Genomic DNA, 8,527 nt, shown 5'->3' with positions numbered 1-8,527 from the left:
AGAATTCAAGAGCCATTTGACCACCCGCTACATTCTCCCATATAGAGATAACCCAGAAGCAATCGACTCTCGTCCGGAAGACTATCTTTTCATTAATCAACTTGACTGGGAGATTTTTGTAAAAGATAGACTATCTGATAAATTCTTGGTAAGATAACTAATAACTTGTGTCTACATGTTTTGTTTCTTTGCATTGATACTTTGAAGTTAAGCATGCACTAAAATGATTATGTTATGTAGGAACTGCATGAGAAACAAAAATGAAAAAGGGCTTTAAATAGGTATCCTCATCGGATGTCGCGTAAAGGATATGCTGGATTGGAGGAAGAATTGGTAAGCATTGAACTTTAATTTTCTAGGTTTCAGCACATCTGATTTGTATATGTAAATGTAGATTGGTTTACATATTTAGTTAATTAATTTTTGTAGTCTGCAACAATGGAAGAATCTTCTCTTGATCGTGCAACGATGTGGATCAAAGCACATCAAGATAAGAATGGTAGTTTTAAATATCCTTCAATAGAGGAGAAGGCACAAAAAATTGTAAGTTTGCACTTGATTTATCGCAGCATTTTTAATGTAACTTTACAACATCACTACCTCTATCTATCTATCGATCCCTCACTCACATATAATATGTTTTAGGCTGATTTGAAGAAAAAAGAGGCTAAGGGAGAGTTAAGCACTTGTGGTGTAGTTGATGTGCTGACTTTGGCATTGGGGAATCCAAAACATGCTGGAAAAATAAGAGGAGTAGGAGCAAATGTGAAGCAAGCTACATACTTTCACCTCCCTAAACGCCGAAAGGAAAGTGTTGAAGCAACTGTGAGGTTGAGCGTTCAGAAGATAATGGAACAAGAAAGGGAGAAAATATAGGCAGAAGAATGGGCTATTTGGGAGGAGAGGCTTAGGAAGATAGAAACAAAGCTCAACAGGAAGGATGAAGAAACTGATTCCCCCAAAGTTTCCACTGTTGACAAGCAAGTTGGTTCTGGATAAGAAAGTTGTTCAAATCTGCTAGAGAAGAGTGTCAAGTTTAATGAAAAGTTGATTAATATTAATGTCAGAAAATCTTTGAATTTAGAGCATGTGGAGCATGTTCATCATGTTAAGGGTTATGAGAAAGATGTGAATACTGTTGATGCAGTCAACTTGAAAGCAGAAGAGAAGAATGAGCAAAATGTAGAAGTACCAGTGGTTGAAGATTTGGAGATCCAAAAGGGTGAATGTCAGGTAATTCCCACAATTTCTACATTGAAATGATTATGGTTTTTGAGGTAAATTGTGTGTTTTGTTGCTTATAAACTGAAACATATTATTAAACATTGGAAATCTTTTGGCGTCTCACGTTGACATATATATTCTGCCATTTTTTAGGCACAGCCAATTGGGAAACAATGTGAATTGGCTTTAGGTTCAATTCATAATGTTGTAGCAGTTGCAACAATTGTAGAAGTCAATGAGGAGTGCAAAAGCCAGCTGATCCATGGTGTTCCGTTGGGTGAGGGGAACATGCGTGTGTCAATTCTACGCTCTGTAGTGGATTCAGCTTTGCTTCCATTCCCAATAAAAGATGAAATCTTGACTGTTCGTGATGCTATTGGGACATATGTAGCTTGGCCTAAAGAGTTGATAATTTTTCCGACAGATAAGGTAACAAATGATAATCCTAATAATGCTTTTTTTTTTTATAATCCTAATAATGCTTTTAACTTCATTTAAATGTACCTTAACTCTATTAAAGAACATGGTATTAGCAGGCCATTATTTTTACCATTTATTTTATTACATAACTAGATGGCAACAAAGAGTAAAACAATGAAGAAGAGAAAAATGGCAGAAGAAAATGATGATGATGAGGAGGAGGAAGATCTGGACATTGATTCATTGCCACCTACCATCCCTGCATCCCTTAAAATGGTATGCATGTGGGTCAAAGAAACGCTTAAAAATGGGAAGACCATTGTCTGCAGCTTTGATGAGAAGATTTTCGGACATCCGTTCAAAACTTTTGTTACTGAGAAGGATGTTTATAACTTCGCCACTATGAATGAAGTATCGGGTAGCTGCGTATCCATCTATATGAGGTAATCTCCTTATCGCGGATTTAGTTGGAATTTAAGTAGATTGTGAAACTAAATGGTTTAAAATTTGCATTCTTTGATTCTTAGCTACCTGCATGGTGTGTTGAAAAAATCAAAGATGGTCGATATGGTCGGATTTGTTAGCCCCACAGATATTGGCACCATTGGCTGTGGCAGTCCAATCGAGCGTTCCCATGCAATAGCTGATAGGATGAAAAAAGGAAAGCGTGGCCAGATTTTCTTCTTGCCATATAACTCAAGGTATGTGATATTGATACAATATGCATTCTGACATTGATTTGCTGCCTGCCATCTGATATTGAATGTGAATGTTGTTGTTTTCTGCTTTGCAAGTTGTCATTGGATGCTGACTGATTACACGCATTTTTATGCGCGTAATTACGTTCTAAACACTAGAATTAAGCTAATCTCTAAAGTAATTATTATGTAATTAATATATTTTTATTTATATTGTAGTAAATAAGCGGAGTTGTGGATTTCGGAAGAAGTTGTGCGAAATTGGAACAAAATGGGGTTTTCGAGAAAAAGACGAAAGTCCAGCTTGAGACAAGTACATTGAAAGGAGTGAAACTTGATGGAATTGCAGTAGAATTAATTAAACTAATTCATTTTAGTTTAATTCGAGAATGGGACAGCTTAACAATTAATTAAACCAATTTGGTTTAACCAAAATGGTAGCTGCCACATGTCGATCATTTAATTAAACAGCCCCTTTGGTTAATTATCCATTTGACTGCCTTCTTTCCCTTCATCACGTGGTGCACTAGCTAGCATGGCCACCATTCTTTTAATCTTTTTTTTTCTCTCACATAAAGGCCCAGACCACGATTTCATTCTGTTGATATTTTTGGCTCCTTTGTCTCTCTCGTTTGCTGACGTCACTAGCACATGACCTTATCTTCCTCTCTCTTACAAAACAACCAGCCACACATTGAATAAAGGAGCCTTCAGCCGACCTCACCCAAACACTCTCTCTCTTTTCTGCCGCACACCACCAGACCCATCCCATCCTTTCTTCTCTCTTCTTCTCCAACAGATCACACTCCACCACACCACCATTTCCCTCCTTCTCATATTTTCACTATCACCTCACCAAGATCCATTTATCACCTCACCAAGATTCACCTCATCAAAATTCCATCAAATCCTCATCAATTTCTCAAAGGGATTTCAAGGAGCTTCAAGAGATTTCATCTACATCAAGACTTGAGATTGGGTATAGTGGGAAGCCATAAATCAAGGCCTGTCATAATTGCTCCATAGCAATTTGTGACTTGTTCTTGTTACTTTTCACTCTTCTTCACCTTTACCTCTTTAATTAATTGATGAATATTTTTGTTGATTTGTGGATGGGTTGTGAGTAGTCTATTTAGGAAGCTAGGGTTTGAGCCCTAGCATGGATTTAATGTAATAAATATGTTTTAATTTAGTGGTTTTAATTTCGTGTTTGGCATATGTTCTATTCTATATTATTTGGCTTAGATGCATGCTTAGGAGCTTGATTAACTCTTGAATTTGTAGATGAGCATGTCTAGAAAAAAATTAGGGGACCTAATCACTTCTCTAATTTATGGCTAGGACACTTGTTTAGAATATGGTTAGTTACAATACCAATTTCGATTGCCGTATTGGCTAGCTTGGGAACCTTGATTCTAGTACTCTTCGCCTTTTGGTGCAACTAGAGGCCTTAACAAGGCTCTAGATTGTCCCAATTGAGTTTCTACGACCCTTGATCCGGAGTAGGAATACCTTTTAAGGAATCTATTGACCCATGAGCCTTGAAAAGCCTTGGGTACGGTTCTTGATGCCACTATAAATTGAATGACCATTGTCGGAATATATTTGTGCATTAAATTTGGCTAGGAGGATACCCTAGTGACCTAATTTCCATTTCTTGATTAGTTTCTATTATCTCAAGTTTTATTAGCTACTTTAATTTTAATTGTCAATTTTATTTTTCGCAATTAAAAAAATCAATTTTTACAAACCACTTTCATTGTCCATACCACTCGGTTGTGAGCTTCCGCATTTATTTGTGGTTCTCTTGACCAATTTTAGGCTTGGTTGTTCCGAGCCGGGCATGTAAATAGTTTGTTGCTATTTTTCTAGGTTCTTTGTTAATTGTTAGTGACTTAGTAATCGGCATAACCAAGGATTGAAGTTAGCTTTTCAATCCCCGTGGTACGATAATTTCGGGTCTAAATATTTCCCACTTCTTTGATGACCGTGCCCTTATTGCGCGTAAGTTGCATTTTAGCACAACAAATCAAATGGCGCCGTTGCCGGGGATTAAAGTGTAATAGCTTTAATCCCTTGGTTTTTGGTTGTTAGGTCACTTGCTTTATTTTCTTAGTTTTAGTTAATTTTTCTTAGTTTGTTTAGATTAAAAAAAAAAAAAAAAAAAAAACTGTTTCTTTATTTTACTTTTCTTATTTAGATTATTTCCTACTTGTGTGTTTGTTTGTTGAGACATTGTGATTATTTCTATCGAAGTGACGGGCCTTGTATTACTTTGTAGTACATGTAAGACATGAGCATCGATAGCGATCGTCACTTGCCTTGACTTGTTTGCTAGCTTTTTATTAGGTTTCCTACTTTAGTCGTTAATTTCTTGAGTTGTTGGTTTTCATCATTTCTTTGCTTTTGTTATTTTATTTTCTTGTTTAATTGTTGTCTTACTTTCTCTTCTTAACCCCTCTCATTCATTGAAAAAAAAAAAAAAAAGTGAAATTTGATTCTCATTGCCTATTTTGTGAATTTTTGAGTACTCATTACGTGGTCTCATTTTTGTTCCAAGGTGTATGAACGAAGAATCTTCTTCATATCAACCGATCACTCTTAGAAGCGGAAGGATATTGAGTGAGGATACTAGAGGGAGACCAAGAAGGAGGATCCGAAGGCCATTAGTGACCGAGAGTGCTCCACCTCGAGTTCTTGATCAAGAGAGAGTACCTCTAAGACATTCACAAGGAGAAGTCAACATGGGAGACGCACAAAATCCTCCTCAAGGCAAGACCATGAGGGAGTACACTAGCCCCACTATTGTTGATCACCCATCTTGCATTGTACTCCCTCCATGTGAGCATCACTTTGAGATCAAGCCAACTACTTTGAGCATTCTACCCACATTTAATGGCATGGCCTTGGAAAACCCTTATGACCACATTGCGGAGTTTGAGCAAGTGTGTACTACCGTTCAACCTAATGGTCTCACTTCTAATGGTTTGAAGCTTAGATTATTTCCTTTCACACTCAAGAACCATGCAAGAAAGTGGTTGAGCAAGTTGCCTCCTAGATCAATACGTACATGGGTTGAGATGCAAGAAACTTTCTTAGGAAAGTACTATCCTCCTTCAAGAACTTCCAATGTTAGAGATGAGCTAATTGCATTTAGACAACTCCCTCAAGAGAGTTTTCATGAGTGTTGGGAGCGCTTTAAGGATCTTGAGATGTCATGTCCTCACCATGGGTTAGAGAAGTGGTTTCTTGTGGACAAGTTCTATAGAGGATTGATGGCGGACCAAAGACAAAGAGTTGACACTTTTAGTGGTGGAACTATTGCAAGCAAGCTTCCCGATGCCGCTTGGGACACATATGAAGAGCTTTCACTTAATTCCCTTCATTGGGATGATCATGATGCAAGGAGACAACAAGCACCTAGCAAGGAGAACACATCGAGCCGTGGTGGAATCTATGAGGTTCAAGGAACATCATCCGGGCCTTCTATGCATGAGTTCAAGAGGCTAGAAAGCAAGATTGACCAATTTCTAAATCAAGTGAACCGAAATCCTCCTCAAGCCCAAGTCAAGATGGCAACTTCTACATCATGTTTGCTTTGTGAGAGTCTAGCACATTCCACTCAAGAGTGTCACTTATCATCCAAGTTTCCGGACTTTATTGAAGAACAAGTGAACCAAGTGGGTAATTTTGTGTCAAGGAACCAAAGAAATGATCCTTACTCTAACACTTATAACCCCGGTTGGAGGAATCACCCCAATTTTTCTTGGAGAGACCAAGGAGGTTCATCTAGTGCATTTCAAGGTGGAAAACAAAGCTTTAGAGGTGGCCAAGGTCAAGACTCATCAAATGTTGCTAATTATGGAAATGCACACCAAGGAAGCACTCATTTTTCACAATATGGTCAACATGGACAGCAAGCATATGGGTCTAATTCTCAAGGCCAATCTACCTCAAGCCAAGGATTTCATGGTCAAAACACACCTCCCGGGTTTACACAAGGTGTTGGCTATAGTGGTAGCAAGTTTCAAGGCAATCCTAGCTCATTTCAAGGCCCCCACCAAGGCGAGAACTACAATTCTCCTCCTATTCTCCAAGGCATTCCTATTCAAGCTCCAAATGAACCAAAGAAGCCTAATTTTGAAGACTTGATGGGAGAGTTTCTCAAGGTTCAAACTTCTACTAATGCGGAGACCAAGCAAAACATCTCTTCACTAGTTCAAGGGTATCAAACTCTACAACAAGGCATGGCTAGACTAGAGGTACAAGTGGGCCAAATGGCCACCAATATGAGTGAGAGACCAAAAGGGGCCTTACCTTCACAACCGGAGCCAAACCCAAGAGGAAAACTCCATGGATGCAATGTCATCACCACTCTACGTTCGGGAAAGGTATATGATAATCATGTTTACATGCCTACATCTTCTAGTTTCCATACAAATCCTTTATTTGATGATGATGTTGATTTGCATTCATATGGGGCCAAGAGGGAAGAAAATGTACCTCTTGGCCATGTTGTTGATGATCAATTGCATACACATCATGATTCTTTTTATCATAAGGAGGATGGGACCGGAAGGGAAGAAAATGTACCTTCCGGTAAATATGGAGTGGGTGATGTGACTTTGAATGCCAACGGAAGAAATAAGGGGGTGGATAAGGTAGCCGGAGGGGAAGAAAATGTACCCTCTGGAGAATCTATTCTTGGTAAAGGTTATGGTTTCTTGTCATTTGAGAACAATGCAAGCAAATATGGTTTGATTGATAGTGGCAAAGAAAGGGCCATGTTGAGAAAGAAGACTTCTAGGGATGAGGATGTCTCGGACCCTAAATTAGATGGTGAGGCCATGAAGGCTAGGGACCCATCTACGACCGATAACACCTCTAGGAAGGTTCTTGATGACATTAGACCCACCACTCATGAGTTTGAGCCATCTACTTTTAGAGAAAATGAGGGGAGGAATAAGGAAGAAGATTTACATATGCATGGTAGCTCTAGGGATAGGAGTGGTCCGGTCTACTCATCACTAGGCGAGGCCTTGAAGGCTAAGAACCCTAGTGGGACTGTGACTACCCTTAGGAGCACTACTGGAAGTCTCACATTTGATCCACCTCTTGATTTGAATACATTTGAGCCACCACTTCCTTATCCTAATGCCGCAAGAAGAGATAATTCAAAGAGGGGTAAGAAGAAGAGTGGCTTGATGAGGGAGATACAAGAAATATTTAAGAAAGTGGATGTTAATATCCCATTGATAGACCTCATTCATCAAGTGCCGGTGTATGCTCAATTTCTCAAGAGCTTGTGCATGAATAAAAAGAAATTTAAAGCCGATGAGACATTTGAGTTGAAGGAGGAAGTAAGTGCAATTATTCAACGAAGACTACCACCAAAGATGCAAGATCCGGGGAGCTTTACCATAGGGTGTACCATAGGAGAGAAAGTGTTTGAAGGAGCTCTCATGGACTTAGGGGCGAGTGTCAATTTGATGCCCTTGGCTATATATCGGAAGCTACAAATTGGTGAGTTGAAGCCCACATCGATTAGATTGCAATTAGCGGATCGTAGCACAAGGCGTCCGGTGGGAGTTGTAGAGGATGTGCTAGTGAGAGTAAATAAATTTATTCTACCGGCCGACTTTGTAGTGTTGGATATGGGTGAAGACCCTTACCTTGATAATGAGTTACCTATCATTCTAGGCCGACCATTTATGGCAACGGCGGGTGTGAAGATCAATGTGTTGAAGGGTACCATTAGACTCAAGGTGTTGGGTGACAAAGTAAAGATCACAGTATGCAATCCATTCTATCCTCCGGACATTATGAAGGAGGTATTCTCTATTGATTTGGTGAAGGGTAATGAAGCCAAGAGTGAGCGGATCTTTGGACCTTTGAATCCTTCCAAGCCTATAATCCGTGCACAAGATCATTTCTCACCTATTTGGGGCTATGACCATGAGCCACCATTGAAGCATGATGATGTAGTTCCTACTTCTACTTTGGAGGCTACTATTGAGCTTGAAAAGCAAACAACCCCTACTCTTGAGACTTATGAGCAACACAAGAAGAAAACTTCACCATTGAGTGAAGCACAAGAGGAGTCCATCAAGATATTAAGGGACACTTGCGGAGTTGTGAAGAAGAAGGAAATTCCAAAGAGGTATGATTCGCCTCCACCTCCAAGA

The 8,527-nt window shown here is 39.2% G+C and overlaps 1 long non-coding RNA gene and 1 other non-coding gene across 2 annotated transcripts; one reads left to right on the top strand and one right to left on the bottom strand.

The window, feature by feature from the left end:
• Positions 1–494: 494 nt before the first annotated feature.
• On the top strand, positions 495–1,847 carry LOC121051524. The gene is made up of 4 exons (XR_005805968.1): positions 495–543; positions 646–1,233; positions 1,378–1,653; positions 1,798–1,847. It is a non-coding gene; the product is annotated as an uncharacterized LOC121051524 (long non-coding RNA).
• Positions 1,848–5,470: 3,623 nt separating this feature from the next.
• Positions 5,471–5,577, bottom strand: LOC112191154. Its single transcript, XR_002932870.1, has one exon. It is a non-coding gene; the product is annotated as a small nucleolar RNA R71 (small nucleolar RNA).
• Between the last annotated feature and the right edge of the window lie 2,950 nt (positions 5,578–8,527).

The sequence above is a fragment of the Rosa chinensis genome, chromosome 2 (assembly GCF_002994745.2).
Source record: "Rosa chinensis cultivar Old Blush chromosome 2, RchiOBHm-V2, whole genome shotgun sequence".
Classification (NCBI taxonomy): Eukaryota; Viridiplantae; Streptophyta; class Magnoliopsida; order Rosales; family Rosaceae; genus Rosa; species Rosa chinensis.
Note: the sequence above shows the minus strand (reverse complement) of the source record. Positions and strands in the feature narration are given on the sequence as shown.